The following is a 21,123-nucleotide window of genomic DNA, read 5'->3' as shown; positions in this document are numbered from 1 at the left end:
TCTTTGGTAATACATCTTATTCCACTTAAATGATACTCAACCAATACGGGAGAGGAAGGTAGATATGAGAGAGATTCACATGCGGAAAAAATAGAGTTGAAACGCCCTCTAGTGGAGACGAAATGGTTTTGCGGGGTTTTTGTTGAATCAAGTGCAAGGCCTCGTTTCCCAGAAAACTGGAGGCAGTTTATAATTGCGAACCCTATTTCTAAACGTGAATGAATGTAGAGCACAGTGGTGTTCATATCACTGAAACATTATATTTAATTGAAAATGGTACAAACAGAATAATTCAAATGTTGAAACTAAAAGTTGGGCTGGGGCAACAAAAGACTGGTAAAGTTGTGTAATGCTATTGGCAATAGGTCAGTGACATGACTGGGTTTAAAAAGATCATGTCAGAGAGGCACTTGCAGTAAAGTAAAGATAGGGAGAGGTTCACAACTCTGCGAAAGACTGCGCAAATTGTGCAACAATTAGTAATGGTAATATAAAAGCAGCTTGACTTGAGCAGCTGAAATCACACAAGAAAGGGGGAAATTCACTTTCAATACTACAGTTAGTCTCTAACGTCTCTAATATAGAGTTTAAATGATTTATACATTTTTTTTGTCTACATTTTGCACAGCATGCTAACTTTGTTTTGGAAATGAACTAAAATGTGTTGAAGGGCAGCACGGTGGCGCAGCAGGTAGTGTCGCAGTCACACAGCTCCAGGGACCTGGAGGTTGTGGGTTTGATTCCTGCTCCGGGTGACTGTCTGTGAGGAGTTGGTGTGTTCTCCCCGTGTCCGTGTGGGTTTCCTCCGGGTGCTCCGGTTTCCTCCCACAGTCCAAAAACACATGTTGCAGGTGGATTGGCGACTCAAAAAGTGACCATAGGTGTGAATGTGTGTGTGTGTGTGTGTGTGTGTGTGTGTGTGTGTGTGTGTGTGTGTGTGTGTGTGTGTGTGTGTGTGTGTGTGTGTGTGTTTGTTTTGCCCTGTGAAGGACTGGCGCCCGCCTTGCGCCCAATGATTCCAGGTAGGCTCTGGACCAACCGCGACCCTGAACTGGATAAGGGTTACAGATAATGAATGGATGGATGGATGGGCTAAAATGTGTTGAGCATTGAGAGGCCTTTATTCCCTAATATTCCAATTTTGTCATTTTCCGACAGCATTACTTGGAAGACGTGTGTTGTGATTTTTTTTTGAGCACTTTCAAATGTAGTTTTAATTTTCTGTATACTTCAATTATTAAATTCTGGCAACATGTATTTAGTGTTTAAACTGGCCATCAGCCAGTTATTTTTTTTCTCTTGAACTGTAAAGAGTAATTTATTCTGTTTGCTAATTTGACACTGCAGACTTTTTGACATTTAGCATATTATTTTGGACCTTGAAAAATCCTAAAGAGGCACAACCCCTATCTCTAGCTGCACTCAGGAAAATGGTACACTATATTATTGATCACTAAAGGTACAAACAGTGTAAATATACCTTTAAAGTTATAATAGTGGTGTTAATGGTACACTACATTCTCTCCTTTTTTTGTCACAGAAAGATGTAAGATAATACAGCAAAAGTGCTGGAGATTAAATGTGGCTTATGAAATCAGCACAATTTTAAAATCTACAATTATAACAGCATAAGGTGCAAATATGTTATGCAGTATATGTACAACTGAGGGAACTACCATAGAGACAGCAAAAGGTACGGCCACAGAGACAGTTTTTCTGCTATAATGATAAATGTTCGCTGTATTAAGAAGTTCACTTCAATTAAGTAAGTTATTAATATATAAGTAGTATTTTTTTAAGCTGCTACTTCAAAGCATGGGTGTAGAGTATCTATTTCACATGTGATTAGGTGGCATTTATAATAATAATAATAATAATAATAATGATATGTTACATTTATATAGCTCCTTTCTAATACCGAAGGACTCTTTACACAAAGAAGAGGGAAAGGAAAAGGGAAGACACTTATACCTGCAGAGTGCAGAAGTACTGAGAGAAGAGGTAGGTCATTAGCTGGGATTTAAAGGACAAAAATGGAGACAACGACTTTGTATTAAAGATTTCCAGAGCTTGGGTGACATAACAATGAACAACAGCGGTAGCTCATTTAAATTTTGTGTACTGACAAAACAGTTTAAGCTGGGCTAAGAGTATTCAGATGTTAATGTACTTGGTTAAAGGCTGCTGAAATCTTTGAAAACACAGTGCATTGCTGAAGGCCTGAAGTAAGTTTGTGTGTGTGTGTGTGTGTGTGTGTGTGTGTGTGTGTGTGTGATCAAAGGTGAGATGTGTTTTAGAGAAGTGTTTGTGCTGTTGTGTATGCTGACAGATTCAGCCTTGTTAATGTGGGTTTCCACAGCTATTATGGTTTTTATAGAGCTGTCAACATTAACATGTTAAATTTTAACGTTAATGTTACATATTTTAACACATTCGGCCACAACTACCCCTCATAATTCAATACATTTTACAGAGCCTAGTAATGTATTAGCGGTTTTATTAGGCAATGTAAACACAGTGCCTCTACTGTCCGAAGGTACATTACATTATTAAAAAGAATCCTATATATTGTACACATTAAAAATCTAATTACAAATCTTATAACTCTTTTGAGACCTGCTCCAGGTGAATGTGTGAGTGTGTGTCGCCCCATCCTGGGTGTGTTCCCGACCTGTGCCCCCACCCCCTCAAATCTCCTAATTCAAGTATCTTAAATCCACTCTGAAATGTTATATATAACTACAATAAAGTGAAGAGAACAATTTCTTCAAACCTGTTTGTAATACATACTCTACCCTATATATTTATTTGTTTTACATCTCTTCAAAAATTAAAAAAGAAAATTATAGCATTTTAGCTTAGGATGAGTTATAATTAATCACAGAAAGTCATTGTTGTTAATGTAATTAAATGTTTGATTTAATTACATGAAATAATTGATTGACACCACTAGTTGTTATGAACAAAAAAATCAGAGAATAGACCTGTATATGTAAGAGGCACCCCTATACACTGCATAAAATCTGTGACCTCACTGGGTAGGCCAAAGGGATCTGTGTATATTAGAGAATCTCTTTGTGTGTATGGGGGTGTGGTTGGGAGTTCTTCTATAAAGTCTATAAATAGCACCTTTACAGTGGCCCTGGCTGGCCTGAATTTGTATTTGAGACCATTCTGTTTTGGCGAGAGCAAAAAAATAAAAAGTGCAGATTTTTCCCCTTTGAGTCTCTCTCTCTCTCTCTCTCTCTCTCTCTCTCACTCACTCACTCACTCACTCACACACACACACACACACACACACACACACACGCATGCATTGTCTTCTTTATCTGTCTCTTTTTCTGACCCTTACAATGTTTTTTTTTTTTTTTTTTTTTTTTTCTTTCTCTTTCCTTCTAAATGTCTCTTACTGTCTTTCGGAAGTTTTGAAACAGGAAGCTGAAGCGGGGGGTGGTGGTGTGGGTTAGAGAATAAGATTGTTCTGAAAGTGTGTGCGCTTGTCTGCTCTGAGTGTACTGTTGGCCGAGTGCAGGCACGTAGGGATGCAGAGGTGTGTGCAGATGAGCAGGCGAAAGAGTGGATTATAATGCTGGGCTCCAGGGGGAAATGGGTGGTGCCCCCCACCCCACCTCCAGAGGCCATGCCCAGGTAGGATATTGTCCTTTATCTTTGTGTGTTTTTGTGCATGCCTGGTCACAGATTAGTTTACTAAGCCTGAGTCAAGGAGAACTTATCTGTTCTTCATTTGGAATATATGTGGGATAAAAGCTCAGTTCACCAGAGATCTGCATGTGTGCTTGACAGTTTGGGATTTGAAAGGGTTTTTTTTTTTTCGATTCATTGTGAGATTATTAGCCGAGGGCATTCACAACTATATATAAACATGTAGTACTATGAATTTTAGCCAGAAAATTGGAGTTTGGTTTAGTCATGACAGAGGCAGTTGGAATGTGAGATGCGGGGCTGATTAGACCCTACTAAACATCCCACACTTTGAAACAATAAGTGATCAGCAGCTGAGACGTCTAAAGGTCTGTTTGCAAAAATATTCAGTTTATTTTTTAAATGACTGACAATATACACACAGTACGTTATGGCCACCTCGCTGTTTGGAATTGTGGGAATTACCATATTTCATAAAAAAATCCTTTTAGTTTGATTTTTTACATTTATTTTATATTTAAATATAAGCTTGATGAAGTATGTAAATATTAAAAGTGCTTAAAAGCATACTGTTAACTCCTCAGCCCGTATAGTGTATGTATGGATAACCAGTTAATAACAATGCTAATAAATTAATTAAAAAATATATACAAATATAGATTTTTATGAATCTGCCTGTCCAAATTTTAAATTGAGTGCACTGAACTAAAGACAGTGCCCTGTAAAAAAAAATCAGTCATTGACAGCTGTTGTAAATGAGGTATACTGAAATATTGAAAATGTGCTTAAAAATCATATCATTGTTATTGAAACTTTTTCTATTGCGATATAAATTGATACTGAATTATTGTCCAGCCCGTCCTATCCAGCCTGAAAGGGTTTAACCTCATCCAGTCATGCTGATGTCATAAGCAATGTTATTAGTTAGAAGTTGCCATTTTGTAGTGAAAGATACTGCTGTTCCCCATTAGGTAGACTAAGGTTGATTTCGCCACTCAGAAAGGAACACTATACCAATAAAAGTTATTGGGCATGAATGCATGCATTACATAAGTCTACCTCTGCAACATGATTAAACTGTAAGTACCTCTGGAGGTCAGTGTAATGTGTAAATACACCGTGACAAGTTGTTTCATTCTAAGGCAAAAATAAAATCATGCAAAATAAATGTTTTTATTAGTATGTAATCATAGACAGTCGCAATATGTAGAACGATAATAGGCATAAAAATATATTGCACTTTAAGCAAAATGTAGGATAAGGACACTTTATTACCATGTACATATGTAGATTACTATTTTATCTGCAGGAACATCAAGTTCACATTGAAAGTCATTAGTCACAAAGTTTGTCAGTTGCTAGAGCCTTTTTTTTGTGGGTGTTTAAATATGTGTTAGCGGTGTGCAAGCTGTTTTGACACACCACTTAATTTCAGCTGTTTCCACTTCTCTAAACATGGCTGACTGCTTCACAATGTCCAGCCATCGCATTTCAACAAAAAAGTTGCCTTTACCTGGGGAGCAGACTAGTTTCTCTGGGAATATTCTTTTGCAGCCTTTTGCTTTCGAACACGTGGCATAAAGAAATATTCAGTAGGGTATATTAAATGTAAGATGTGTTAAGTTGTATGATGTAATATTGTTTCAGCTTTATTTCATGTATGAATTCATGTATATTGCAAGATTGTATGTGGTCAGTGTAGTTTAGCTTCAGTTTGTTAACCACAAGGGGGAGCCCTTGGGCAAAAAAGCAAGAGAAAAAAAAAGTCTGGATGTGGCCTATGGAAGTCTTAGGGTCTATGTATTTTTTCCTGTACTCCAGTGATAATTGTCATAAGTAACGTGTGATGTAAGCGTGACTCCTAGAGTGTTGATTTGTAAGCCGTACTTTATTTGCATGTCTCAATGAGAACAGCACGTATACATATATAGTACAGATTTGATTTTATATTCCAATTATTTTATTTATAAATTATATATATGTATGTACTGTTCTGCATTAACTTCACATATGGTATGTTGTTTAATAACATACAAGTAAGATTATTAACATAGTGGTTCTAAGCTTTAAATATGATTCTATGTAATGCTGTGTCTCCATGATGGAGGACAAACTCCTGCTTCTTTCTGTGGGTCAATAGCAGGTCAAAATCAGCTGCCAGGTCTCACACACAGAATGGCGGAGCTGGCAGAAGAATAGCTGGAAACAGTATGTGGTTTGCGGTCAAACCGTAATTGTGTATAACTCCAATGCTGCTGACATCACATCCTTCCTGCACAGGAAGTCTGTAGTGAGAGAGTGCAGGAGAGAGGAGAAAGGCTCCATTACAGTGTGTGCCAGAATCTGTGCATGTACTGCATACAAATAGAAAAGTTGCCATCCATCCATCCATTTTCCACCACTTATCCGGGTTAGAAAAGTTGCATATCACCCAAATACATGCTGTATATCTAAACTGTATATAAAATACTGTCTAAAACAGAGAACATCTTTGTCCATGTCCTGTTTGTATGTTCTAGTGCTAATTTTCCATTTTCATATTTATTTCCTTTTTTCAGCAACAGCTTCTTAAAGCTAAAAATCCTTTTCAAACCACGATGAATAGATAGACAGATTTTGTGGGGTTTCCATTTAATCTCAATTTTAAATGGAAACAAACTTTTGGTCAAATTCTGTCAGTTCATTAGTCTAGGTAATTTTGGCACAGTGTAAATGACCTACTGAAATTGAATAAAAAAAAAAATAACATATTGTGCATGCACGCGTGTTCATATGCATGCATTCTACTGTGCTGTGTGGGTTCAACACTCTTATTTATGTAACTTGCGTGGGAGTAGAATCTAAAACCTGCTATACATACAGATATAGAGAATCATCACTGCAACACACATGCACACACACTCACTCCCCCACACAGACATCCTTCTCTCTTGACTATTCAGCAAAAGCACACTGACAGACTTTATTAACAGCAGATAATACACTCATGCTTTCTGTAGCTTACATTCCTGGTTTGCAATGTATATATGTGTGTGTGTGAGAGAGATGTGTATGTGGAGTTTTTGCAGTATAATCAGTAGCTAATAGCACCCACATAATGTCCTAATTAGCAGACAGTAAAGCCGCTGCCAGGTTCTGTGTAATTATAGTTGAATGTGCACTAAATGAAACTGCTAATTGTCACTTTTGAAGTTTGCATAGTTGAGAACTGCAGGGGTTGTACTTTTCTAGCTGAAATGTGGATACTAATGATTAAATGGTATATTTATAAATGTTAACAACAATGATAGTGGTAATAGGATTAGTGTCAACACCTATTACAGAGGAGAGAATAGTAGAGCATTAGATTAAAAAATAACTAATATATATATCAGTCAGGCATATATAAGGGCAGCTATAATTGGGGTCCTGCATATGTGTCTCTGTACTGAGTTTGACACTTCCTGGTCTAGTTATAGTGCCTCTGAGCAAAGCCGGCTGTGTGTGTGTGTGTGTGTGTGTGTGAGAGAGAGAGAGATAGGCGTGTATATGTGTACAAATAGTGTGTGCGGCAGCAGTACAGTGGAGACACGCTTCAGCAGTAAGTCACACCTCTGGAGGAGAGAGTGTGAGAGAAAGAGAGAGAGAAAGATGTCGAATAGGAAGATAGGGAGAGAAGTTGTGGGAGTTATTCTTAAAGGTTTATGACCCTTCGTTTGAGTTAGTGCAACAAGTTCATAGACAAGAGGAAGAAATACAGAGGGAGAGAAAGAGAGAGAAGGAAGGAATCCAGGATGGCAGCAGGAATGCTTTGCTTTGCTTACGGGATTTAATCTGCTGTCAGTAGAATGGGACACTGAGGCTGAAACACGAGTGCAGCCCTTCTTTTCTTCTTTAGTCCCTCCATCCCTTCCTTCCCTGCATCTGCTTTTATCGGGAGGAGGAGCGGCATGGTGCAGTCCTGCAGCCGGACACTCTCCTCCACTCAACTTTCTTATTAGTGCAATGAGGGTTTCCATAATGGACCCCAGAGCGAGACTGGACGCTGCCGCTTGAGCAATGGCCGAAGCGGCCGACGAGCAGCTCCAGCAGCTGCCGGGGTCAGAGGTCACAACCTCTCTGACCTCCAACTCGGCTTCCTCCTCCAACTCTGACCTGCCCTGCTCTGTACCGGATGAAGGGGAAAGAACAACCGGGGGCCATCGCCACGGCAACAAGAGCTTCACTGGCCTGCGGCTCTTTGGAAGGAGGTGAGTGTGGAAGCGAGAGAGGGATTTGGGTCAGGAGATGAATGTGAGGAGAAATGGATTGATGGATGGATAAGTGGATGGATGGATGCAGGAAAATCTACATTCTTACAAACTAAGAAGAATTAATCATTCTATCTTAATTCTCACTCATGTCTTTTGGGTGTGGGAATGTATGAGTAAATAGATGTATGGAATTGATGCATAGATAATTAATTATATCCTGCTGGATGCATAGATTGACGGACAGAGACTGATGAATCATTCGAACACCATTAATTGTTATTTTCCCCATGCATGGTAACCTGCTTTGGTTTAAGGTGGGAGGTTTACAGAAGCCAATATCTTCAATTAGCTGTGTTTTACGTGTTTACCAAAAGTTTGCAGATAATTCCTCATCTAACTTCTCCTGAATAGAGGGTTATTAAAATGGATGTGTGTGTGCAACAGCTTCTGCACTGAGAACTTGAGTGTAAACTAGATGCTGGAAGACTGCTGTGAATTTTTTAATTGAACTAAGCCAACTTAAATGAGGTCAGCTACTGATGTTGGGTAATTACAACCCCATTTCCAAAAAAGTCTGACATTTTGTGACAAGTTATAAAGTCAAGAATCTGTGACTGTGAATTCTCTTGAACCTACATTTAAAGGTTTTTACACTGACCTGTAAAAGGGAGAATAGATCCTCTGTCTTTGCTCCTCCAGGCTCAGCATTACAGAAACCTTACTGTGTAACTTTGGTGGAGGGTAGGAAACCATTCCTAACCCCAGCACTTGATTTTAGGACAGTGCTGTACAACTTGATTACACTCTGCAGCTGTATGGGTAGCCAGGAGGAAAATTTTACCTATTTTTCTCATTGAAATTGATTGAATTGACTCAAATTGATTGTAAGTTTTAGACAACTACAAACTTTTTGAGAGTTGCTAAATAGTTAAGAAATATCAAGTGTCAATGCAAAATTGCAAAGAATTCTAGGTCCTTCACTTTCATATTATGAAATATTTTGGAAAAATTCAGGGAATCCAAAGAAGTCTCATTTTGTAAGCAAGGGCAGGCACCACTGTTGAGTCTGACCTTTGGGTTCTCAGTACTTTGAGTACTGCATGAGGAAACAGTCATGCTACTTTGATAAATATGAGGAATACATTGGAAATACCGCTCTTATTTTAAAAAGCTCATTCTTACAGTACCGGTACTCATTATATGGAGTATTGTACCATTTCTAATGACAAAGTATTGAGATACTTTTCTAGTATCGATATACCATGCAACGTGTGCTGTGGTCAGATGAGTTGATTCTGATGAGCTTGTTTATGTGGAAAAAAAAAATTAACATCAATTTCACTGTACCAATCCGCACTGCTCTCTATGATCAACTGGTACCAGCACACACTAACACTCTGCCACCACCACCAACAATTCAGTGTCCCTGCAGCGCTCAGAATGATCCATCACCCAAATCCTACCTGCTCTATGAGGGTCCTGACCATTGGTGAACAATGTCAAAGGAGACAAAAAGTATGCAGAGCAATATGTGGACTACAGTCTGTCATTGTAAAACTTTAAGTCCTCCTATACATTCAGTGGAGCCGATAGAATGGGCAGAGGAGTGTAGATACAAAGAGGTGTTCCTGATGTTATGGCTGATGGGTGTATGCTGTTATCAAGGCAAGGTCTTTTCCTGGGAAGTCCATGTTTATATCAGCAAAACAATGCCAGGCCTCATAATGCATGTGCTGCAGCAGCGTGGCTTTTGTGCATGACTGAGATGACCGTTAAGCAGCTGATGTCTTGATTTCAAGCCAGAATGGGCAAAAATATCATTTGCAAAAATGCAACAATTCATATCTTCAGTGGCAAACTATTCATTCATTCATTCATTCATTATCTGTAAGCGCTTATCCAATTCAGGGTCGCGGTGGGTCCAGAGCCTATCTGGAATCATTGGGCGCAAGGCAGGAATACACCCTGGAGGGGGCGCCAGTCCTTCACAGGGCAACACAGACACACACACACATTCACTGACACACACACACCTACGGACATTTTTGAGTCGCCAACGTGTGTTTTTGGACTGTGGGAGGAAACCGGAGCACCTGGAGGAAACCCACGCAGACACGGGGAGAACACACCAACTCCTCACAGAGTGGCAAACTAAATATTAGCAAAATGGAAATGCATGTTTTGTCATTGCACAATGATGGTATAATATTTAAAGAGACTACTGACGCATCACTGTTCCACATTTTTCTAGTATTTAACAAGATTTCCCACCTTTTTATGCATATGGAATTGTAGTTTTTGTTAAAAATAAATCCACACCAACTCTGTTTCCAAAGGTACTGCTTTGGAGCTCCATCACTTCAGAGAATGCAGCACATAATTCTTGCGTATAACGATATGTGTTTATTTACAGTTCAGAACACTGATGTGTGATCACTATACAATGTGTTTAAGGCAATAAAAATGTGTGAGAATATTATAGATGAGAAGGGTGGAGAGATGTGTGGGTGGATGGAGAGATAAACAGATAGTCACTGATGGATGGACTGATATTAACTATATTCATATCATTACTACAAAGTAGAACTGCAGTCTCTTCACATAATGTGGAAACGGGTAACATTCAATACATCCAGGCCCTCAATATGGTGCTCACAATAATCAAAAGGAGTATATGCCATGCATGGTGTAACTGGAGACAGGCGGCTTTAGTGTTCAGAAAGGAAACCACATTAACCCATTAGGCCCCACAAGACACAAAGCTGTGGCAGGAATATAAGAATTGGGCAGTGGTAGAAAAAACAAACCCAAAAACAAAACATACACCCTGTTGGGCTCTGGACTTATGAACTTGAAAATACATTTTTAAAGATGGTCCTCCATATTTCTGTCAGTGTTTTTGCATTTAATCATATATTAATTGAATTTGATAGATATAATTTGTTTATTTTTTATTACACTCTTTAATATAGGCTTTAATATATTACTATTTCCTAAAGTATTTTTAAATGTTTTATTTTAGTATTTCAAATATTCTGTGAATTAAAAAGTATAAATGAATAATATAAAGACAAATATAGAAATAATCTTAATATTTCTCTGTAATTCAGATCTATCTCCAACATGACTAATTTTTTTCTCTACATTTTTACGTAGTTTCCATTTTTAAATGTGTAGCTGTTTCATCACTTTTTGGTTTTTCAGTCTCCTAGTACCGTAAAAATGTAGATCTGATCTTGGTTAAGTTAATATTAGTTCATTGTCTTTAGCAAAAACAGTATTCACTTTCTTGAATTTCGCTAGTGTGTGTGTGTTTGTTTATCAGAGCTGTATGTGTAATAGCAATGCAGAAAAGCTGCATGTTTAAAGCTATCCAGCCGAGTGTGTTGTTGTGTGAGAGAGTGGGGGAGAGATAGAGAAATTAATCATACTCATAATATACGTCAGAATATTCCAAAACAATTAGAAATGACACAGAAAATCACACCTCTCTCTCTTTCACTCAGACAGAAGTTATGTTATTATGCAAATAACTCAGGCCACCCTTAATTTACCAAAAAAGAAAAGTCAGAGTAAAAAATTAAAAACAAAAAATAAAATGAAAAAAAGCATTTTTCCTAAAAAAAAATGTATTCCAGCAATTGTGCAGGACCTGGTAGACCTATTAAAAGTAGCACAATCAGAAATGCTCTACTTATTCAGATCTGCAACCATTTTAAATCTATGACAATACAATATAACAACATCAGCTGCCAAGAACACAAAAGGGGAAAGCAAAGAAGTTGTTACTTGCCTTCTCCAAAGGCACATCTCTTGAAAGGATGGGAAGTTGTAAGTCAAAGGCTGAACTCACTTCAATTCGAAACATAAACTTTACATTTATTGCTGGAAATGTTTTTGTAATTTTCTACAAAAAAAAGTTTAAGCTTTCATTCCTCTTCACAGAAAGGGGAAATATTACACTCCTTTTCCACAAATTAGCAGAGTTCCCTGGGATCATGAAATACCACATGATCAAGCACCAAAACATCATTCTCACTCTGTTTCATGGCTCTATTCAGAACAGTCACACTCAGTGCCTGTTATCTTAAATGGTAAAGAAGCACTGCTCATCTCACCTCTGGGAGTGCTGCAGAAAGCAGCAAAACACAGAAGCTGTTCTTTGAATTGGTTCTCTTATTTCCCCACTCTTGTTTTTGTTATATTTGTTTAGTTCTCATAGCTCTGTGGTCCTATTTTGTTAAATAAAAAATATATATTTCTTTACTCGCCTTTTGTCTGTTTACACAATTTAACCAAGCCTTTGCACTCTTACATAAAAGGAGGAGGGAGTGATACATTTCCAGTGACTACTGAAATTAAAAAGTTCAGAACAGCTGAAACAAACAGCTCTAATCCCATGATTTCTGATGACAGCACATAAAACTCTTTTTTCGTTTTGTAAAATGTGTTGTTTTTGTTTCTTTTCACAAATATGACTAATTTATCACTAACCATGCAAAATGGTTGCTATTTCACAAACACATGTTGGTAGATGGATTAGCTACTCCAAAGTGTCCATAGGTGTGAGTGTGTGTTCCTGCATTACAGCTAGGTATTCCAGGTATTTTCTGGATCCACCATGACCCTGAACTGGATAAGCGGTTACAGACAGTGAATGAATGAATGAACATTCTCCCAGTTTTTTGTCATCTTATGGTAACTGCTGTGTAGTAAAAATGTCATTTTATTCAACAAAACAAAAATAAATAAATTAAGCCTTTTGAATTAAAAGCACCTGAATTGATTTGTTTTGTTCTTGGGGATTATATTGCATCAAAAAATAGTGTATTAATTTTTTTCCAAATAAATGGACAAATGTCATTTTTAATACTACACAACAGTTACCATAATATGACAAAAGAGTAGAAGAATGCTTGAATTATTTATTACACAAAAAGCTTTTAAAACTTATTTTACACCTATATTTATGTTTCTCATGTTGGCCTCATCTCCAATACTTAAAAGGCCAGATGAATTTATTTACAGCTGTGTATGTGTGTGCGCGCGCGCACGTACATATGCCCATGTATTTTTTAATTTCCTTTACTGGCCCTGAGAAGACACAGTGGTGTTCTCTTGTTTTGTGTCATATTTCATCTGCCCTAAGGGGTAGGGGTGTGTGCGTGTGCATGTGCACCTGCACCTTGCTCGGACTCCGCTAACACCTTTGTGACACATCCTAGCTGCCATGAGACTGTGCGGGGCAGTTGTGTACACATTAAAAAAATAGTGTACCTTGAGACAAATCAAAGCTATGAAAGAATATGCCACAGCTGAGACGTCATGACTCAGAAACAAAGCAGCCTAAGGTCTAGAGGGATTTATCTCTGGCATGTGTGTAAGAAGACAGAAAATGCAACCACTAACACTACATTTCTATGTGTGGAAAAACAGATTTACAAATGAAAGACTTGTGAAAGGAGTTGAGCTGTATCAAAGCACAAGATACATTAAATAAATTTTTTAAATGTAGTGGTTCAAGCTTCTTGGTCATTGTCAGCTCTTTATGTCTCTTTATTGTTAGACCCTGGATTAACATTAAAGACATATGTAGCAGTATTTCCATTTTAACTTTGTATGCAAAGAGTGTCTCCAAAGCAAATTGTTAGCCACATTTGGTTAGTCAACTGGGCCTTACATAAACTCGTCATAGCTTTAAAAAAAATATTTTTTAAATTAATAAATTAAATTTAAAGCATACTGCAGAGAATTTGGTTGTACTGCTGTAGTGCAGCCAGCTTTCCCCATTCTTCTTCCCACATTAAATAAATGCGTCAGTAATTATTTTTGAAATATCAATTAATTTAAAGCATTCGCCCAATTCTGATTATCTTTAAAAAAAAAAAAAAATAATAATAATAATAAAAGCAATTATCTGACAATACAATGTTATTCAAATATCATTGTGCATCACTATTAGATACTACACCATTTGGTTTCATTCATTATGCACAAGTCTATGCATATCCAAACTGTATTTTGCCTCCATTTCTACCCACCACTCTGCAAATCCTCAGTTTGAGCTTACTTGGAAAGCCCCAGCCTGCCATCTCACTGGATCGGTTCCTTAGGTTTGTGGTATATAAAATCCAGGCTATCTGAATTCTTCTTAGGAACACTCTAGTTTCAAAGCAGAAATGCTCAGTCATGCTGATGACTACTTATTTTACATCTTCAAGTGGGGGTCTCAATTGGTGCACCATCTGTATCACCAGGAGATCTCTGGGTGGGTAGTGCTCCTCACCTCTCTCCCATCTCATCAATGGTGTTACATTAGTGGCAGTTCAAAAAGAAGGGCTGGACTGGCTTCATGTTTCTCAGAGAAAGCATGCATTTGCCCCTTTCCTCCTGTGGCTAGTGGCACTGTGTGCAATTAGGGTGGATTTACTGAAAAGGTGGAACTGGAGAAGACTTATTGTTTGGGAGAAGATCAGGGCTAAACAAAAACAAACAAACAAAAAAAAAAACGGGATGTGCACTTTAATATTCATTTGGGGCAGATCTTAAATGACAGTTTAAACAAGAAATTTAACAGAACATACAGAGTTTGTCCCTAGGAAAAGGTCTGGGTGCTTAAACTCATTTGGTGAGTTTGCTTGTTCAGTTACAGTAATGGAAGCTGATTGCATCAGGTGTTAGGACCTGCTGGTTGGAGCTTTAATGCTCAGTGGTCTGTTCAGCACCCTCCAGGTTTCATCACCTTAATGTGAGCCAAGGGTTCACTTCCTGCATGTGCTGGCACACTCTCCAGCTGCTTAGAGCTTACCATTCTGGAGATAGATGTGTGAATTTGCTGGATGTTTGTGTGTATGTGTAGAGTGTTGATCTCATTAATGGATGCACAATGGATGCAGTTGATCTGAGACCAGTTGGGATGAATCTCAGAGAAAAACATGTCATTCAAATATAATTACGGAGTTGCACCAAGACACTAAGGGGTGTGTGTTTCAGATTAGGATATCCATTTCTCTGTTGTCAGGCTCCATGGTGTGGATGTGCACTGTTATAAAGACACCAAGAAAAAAGTGGAGTTACATTACAGAAGTGATGGAGGACTAGGCCTGTGTCAAATCTAGAATCCCCTTTTTTTTTTTGTATTGTTTCTGTGTTAATCAATGATAAAGCTAGGTCAGGGGGTGAATTATTATGTTTTTGATTTACCATTACGTAGGCCTGTCACAATATCCATTTTTGGTTGATATATTGTCTCTGAAATAACCAAGATAACAATATTATTGTCATTTTAAGACAATTTATGCCACTAATATGATGAAAATGGCATAATAATACAATTACACCCTTTAAAAAGGAACACAGACAATTCTGGAGAACTACTATTGTCACTGCAAAACAAACTCTTGAATGTTCTGAATGCTCCACATCATTTAAGGTGGAACCATTTGTTTAAGAAGCTGACCTTAGCTTGTGTATGGCTTAAGGTAAATTTTTCTGTACATTTATATTCACTGTTTGAATTGCCACAGAATCTCATTTCTTGAGCTGTTTTATAGCACTTTCAGTCAGCGTTTACTTTCATGGAAAGTTAATGGTCAGAGTCAATACTTAAATAATACACCTGAAAGAGCAAAGTCCATAATACCCACTTGTTATAAAACATGTACAGTATTACAGAGATTCTCTACATGCCGCTAAGTCTAGATATCTTTCAGGATTTATCAACAGGCCTAATACTAACCCTCGTATTCTCTTTTCAAACTTTTCTAAATTATTTAAATTATTCTAAATTATTATGTAAGTACTGTGGTACCTTCCTATAACCTCTGTAATTCCTCCTTACAATTCTTTGATAATAAAAATCTCCAAAATTAATAACTCTTATTATCATCTCATCACAATCCACTTTTCCACCTTCACTGACTTCACAGTTTTCAGCCTGTTCAGTATCCTCCCCTTTTTTTTCAGATTTCAACCCTGTTACTTCCTCTCTCATCAGTGATGTTATTACTCATTCAGAATGTACTAACTGCCCTCTTGATCCCCTCCCAACATCACTAAATAAAGCTTGTAAATCTGCATTGGTCCCTCATATCACTTCTATCATTAACCAGTCATTCTTTAATGTCCATGTCCTCTCATCTTACAAAATAGCTGCATTCACCCCTATCCTTAAAAAACCTGGCCTCGACCCAGCAAATCTAAATAACTACCATCCGATTTCAAATCGTTGTTTCTTTTCCAAAGTCCTTGGGCATGTATTAGCCACCCAGCTAACAGTATACCTTGAGTCTAATAATTTGCTTTACTCATTCCAGTCTGGTTTTCGCCTGCAATAAATGACCTGCTGGTGGCAGTAGACAAGGATGCCTTAATCATTCTTGTTCTGCTTGATTTAAATAATTCCATCCCCCTTTCAAGACTGCGTGAGCTGAGTGTCACTGGTTCTGCCCTTGACTGGGTTGTGTCTTACTTAACAGATCAGAAACAGTTTGTCACTCTTTCTGGCCATAATTCCACCATCACACAAGGAGTCCCTTAAGGCTCTGTGCTTAGCCCCTTAATAATCATTGTTTACATATTACCCCTCGACCAGATTATTCGTCATTTTAATCTTCATTTTCACTGTTATGCTATTGACATACAGCACCTATCTCTCTTTCTCGTCTTCCTCTTGACAATACCCCATAGCGTTTGCTGGCCAATCAAGCACCGTGATACTGTTGCTATTAAACGAGGTATTGGTACTTTTGGCATTGTGGACATGTGCTAAATCCTGCTGGAAAATGAAATCCACATCTCCATAAAGCTTGTCAGCAGAGGGAAGCATAAAGTGCTTTAAAATTTCCATGCCCAACGGTGATTGTCCTTTAAATGTCCTCCTATTGTAACAGCGCCTTTGGGTTATTGGAAATGTGAAGGACAACTGCTGTGTTCAAATGATGTAATAAGTTAAACATCGACAAAAATTGAGATACATTTTTCTATGCACAGCAACGAAAGGCAGATAGCTTGAGAATTGAGGATTAATTTTGGTTAAATAAAGGAAGATAATAGCGCAGTTCAGTTATAGTTATGGTTATATGATGCCATCTTTTATATTTAGCCATGGATCCGCTAAATTAGAAATATTGGAATTGCGAACCAAATTGTTAGTCCAAGAGCTTGTAGCTTTCCTCTCCAGGCTGTTTGAACTGGATTCTCTTTTAACCATGTTTCTTCGCAGACAAAGTGATACTTTTTGAAGTCTAAAACCTCAAGCTGTTGTCAGAGGATGTCCTGAAATAAGTATTACAAAATAGCCAGCTTTGTGTACTAGCCTGAAATCTACTTGTGTAGAAGTACTAACATTTATAAATTAAACATGAAATAAATATGTATAAATATGAATGAAATCAATATGACAAAGATTTTGTGATAAATTTGATTTAATGTTATTGGCTCTTACTGCCATAACTTAATCAAACCTGCATTTAATTTTAGAGGAGAAAATTAAATGACCTCAGTTTGTTCATGAGAAAGAATAATTTCTGTTGCTTTATTATAACTAACACACACACACACACACGTACTTGCCTTCTTCTGTTGCCTGTAAGCCTTGGCACTGCAGTGTGTGTCTAGCATCGCAGTTGTCCTATTCTGAGTTTGTTATCTGTACTTGTTGGATCACTGCATTTGCTTATGATTTCTAGCTTAGGTAAACAAAATATGTAGTTATGTACCAGGAAATATTGTGTGGAATATTTTGCTGCACTTGTTTGATACAGTATTTGAAATTATATAGATTCCCTGTCTTGTGGTATAGAATGTGACATGAGACAAACAGTTACTATGTTCACCTCTCTTTTTTAACTACTTTACAACTACTAAACTACTACTATACAGAGTCTAGTCTACATTCCATTGCCGTTGTTTGTCTAAATATCTGAAATATTGCTCAAGTGTTACTGGCATGTATTAATCTATCCTTTGCTATGGAAGCATAATGTGTTCTTGTATCTCTGCTCTCTTGTATTATTGTGGTATTTTTTATTCTGCTCTAAACAGTGTTGTTACAGCATATTGCTGTATGGAATGGCATTTGTTTGTTTGTCTATTTATTTATTTAGTTAATTGTGGTCCTAGTACTACTGCAGTCTCCTGTTGTGACCCTAGTGCAGAGATCTTCAAACTGTGGGGGCGCAGGTGATGGGAGAAATAAAGAATGCAAATAAATAAATAAATAATAATTAAAAAAAATTTAGACTACTATTAGATTGGGAGTGAAATAGTTGTGTTTTTTTGTGCTAAATAGAGGAGAAGGTATGTGCTGCTTTTTTTTTTAATTATTGTTACTTATTTATTATTCTTATTTATATAGTTCTGGACTAATGGGGATGACTTGTTGTTATTTTCATATGTACACTGTAGTAGTCTGCATATTGATACACGTTTTAGTTGAGGGGTGCCCCAAGTTCTCAAAAAAGTGTCAAGGGGTGCTCTGGAGGAAAAGGTTTGAACACCTCTGCCCTAGTGCTACTGCAGTCTCCAAATGTGGCCCTAGTCCTACTGCAGTCTTCGGTTGTGGTCGTAGTGCTACTGAAGTTGTCTGTGTGAATAATGAGGAGGTAAAACTTAAGAGGAAAAATCAGACTCTTTACTGAGGTCCTAATGCAAGAGAGTTTATAGTAGAAACTGAAACTGTGACATTTCTGCCTAAGGGCAGTAGTCTAAGGGGTGGTATTGTTCTTATATTCACAGGAGGCTCATCTGTGTAAGTGTTATTAGCTGCTGTAAATGTTCATGAATAAAAACTAGTGCTGTCAACTAGGGCTCAAAAAACTCATATCTCAATATGCCTAAAAAATGTCAATATTCATTCATTCATTCATTCATTCATTCATTATCTGTAATCCTTATCCAGTTCAGGGTCGCGGTGGGTCCAGAGCCTACCTTGAATCATTGGGCACAAGGCGGGAATACACCCAGAAGGGGGCGCCAATCCTAAAATGGCGATATATATTTATAAAAGCCATAGCAAAATCTAATGTCAGATTATTAGTGTTTATTTTTAACACCAAAAAGAACATGCTGCATTATCCAACCGTAATTATCAAACTGTATGGCTAAGAAAAAGTGATGTCACAATCCAGTTTTTTTTTTCCCCAATCCCGATATGAGTCTTTAAATACAAAGTATCTCGCGATACTGTCCTGATCTGATACTAAGATTTTCTTAGATAGTACTGTTACACAGTGCACATTTCAAGTAAACTTGCATTAAGAAACAAACTGCCTGCATCCAGGCTGCTGCTTAATTTATTTTTTATAACAAAGTAAACAAATGGTGTCTGGAGAAGACAGCGTGGTGTATGTGTCTGTTCATGAGTGCGAGCACACATGCACGCTAGAGGCAGAAAAACAGAGAGCGTTTGTGCACTGTTTTAAATGTACTCAGATGGAAATGTGCATATCCTCAACATACTCGATATAACGAATATGGTCATTTTCAAAATCGTGTAAAAAATACTGTAGAATATATCGATATATCCCACAGCTTTAGCATGAGCTGAAGTCATGTTCACGAGACTATGTCAGAAGCTCGCACTTACGTTACAATATCCAATATTGCGATATGACAAAGGTCTTATTGAATGAAAAAACATAAGATATATTATTGTGAACGATATTATATCGTCCACCCCTAGTGTTGGCATGAACACGTGTGATTTATTCAGAAATTGTAACATTTTTTTGAAAATAAAAAGCTAATTATAAATTTTAGCAAATTTGGCCAGTTTCCTCCCATACTTCACACATTTTACAGAGCCTAATTGCATAATAATGATTTTATTAGGCGATGTAAAAACAGCATCTCTACTTTTGAACTCAGAAGGTAGATATATTTATGAAGAATTATGAGTTAAATCTCATAACTAACTCTCAGACTTGGTGTCTCTCTCTTGCACGAGCCACAAACGCACACACAAACAGCTGCTGCAAGAAGTTTACCTCTTATAAAGTTGTTGAAGCTGGAATACTGAGGTGTTTTATTTTCTGTTTTTATTTATATATATATATATATATATATATATATATATATATATATATATATATATATATATATATATAGTTAAAGTAAAAAGAACGGTTTCCTCAAACCTGTTTAACAAGGAAATCCTAGCAGTTTAATTTGGGATTCATCATGATTAATCACAGAATGCCCTTTTAATCAATTGACACCACTACTAAAAACATGAAGTCAACTTGGAACCTAAACAACCCTTGCTGTAAGCACATGAAAATCGTCACTGCTCAACCTGCCTATTCGACTTAGCAGTCAGGAGGAAGTATGCCATGCATGATCACTCAAGCACTCGCAGACACAAGTCTGCAGATGGTGGAAGCCTCTGTGGGACTTTCAGTACAAATTTGGATACTCTCATTGTGCAGCTTTAGCTTCTTGGGAATTAATGGTTTAGTGAGAAGCAAAATCAACTGCTCACTTTGTAGCATTGGAGACAAAACCTGGCTTGGGCCTGTACTGGAACTAGCTTCTAGCTTTAGAAAACAGTAAGTGTGTTTGAGTGAGAGGTCATTCAAGAATCACTTGTGTTTTATTATCTTTACAACACCATCTATATGTCAGTTGGATACATTGAAGGAACCTTAACAAGCTTTTGTCTATAACACTTGTGTATAAAGTGAGCCTAGTTGTGTCGAACCACCTTCGTCATACAGGTGTCATATACTGACATTTCCACAATTTCCACCCTTATTAGAAATTTTTGAGAAAAATTTGTGACTTAATTTGCTTATGTGTTTTCTATATGATCTTGTGAAACATAAAGGAGGGCAGAAAACAAGGCAGTTCATACTTAAAGCTAGGGTAGATGATTTGTCTTAAAATTTTTTGTTATATTTCTCGAAATACTCTTAAAATCCTGATAGCAGCCAATAAGTTTAAAGATCTGATGACAAAATGAAAGAGATTTGTTGTGTATATAAGCGAAAATATAGCAAAACCTGTAAATATTTCATCCAATAATTTTTTTCGGACAGAAGAAAATGATTGAATGGCTTAACTGACCATCCACTTCCAGGCCCAAGATTATTCTCTCTGCAGCACGCTCTCTTTTTTGTAGGATTTCTTTCCAATCCCACCCACACTGACTGGTTTCTACAAAATCACCAACCTTAGCTTTAAGCACTCGGCAGGATATGGACGTATTAATAATGCTGGAAAGTTTTGT

The sequence above is a fragment of the Hoplias malabaricus genome, chromosome Y (genome assembly GCF_029633855.1).
Source record: "Hoplias malabaricus isolate fHopMal1 chromosome Y, fHopMal1.hap1, whole genome shotgun sequence".
Lineage (NCBI taxonomy): Eukaryota > Metazoa > Chordata > Actinopteri > Characiformes > Erythrinidae > Hoplias > Hoplias malabaricus.
Note: the sequence above shows the minus strand (reverse complement) of the source record.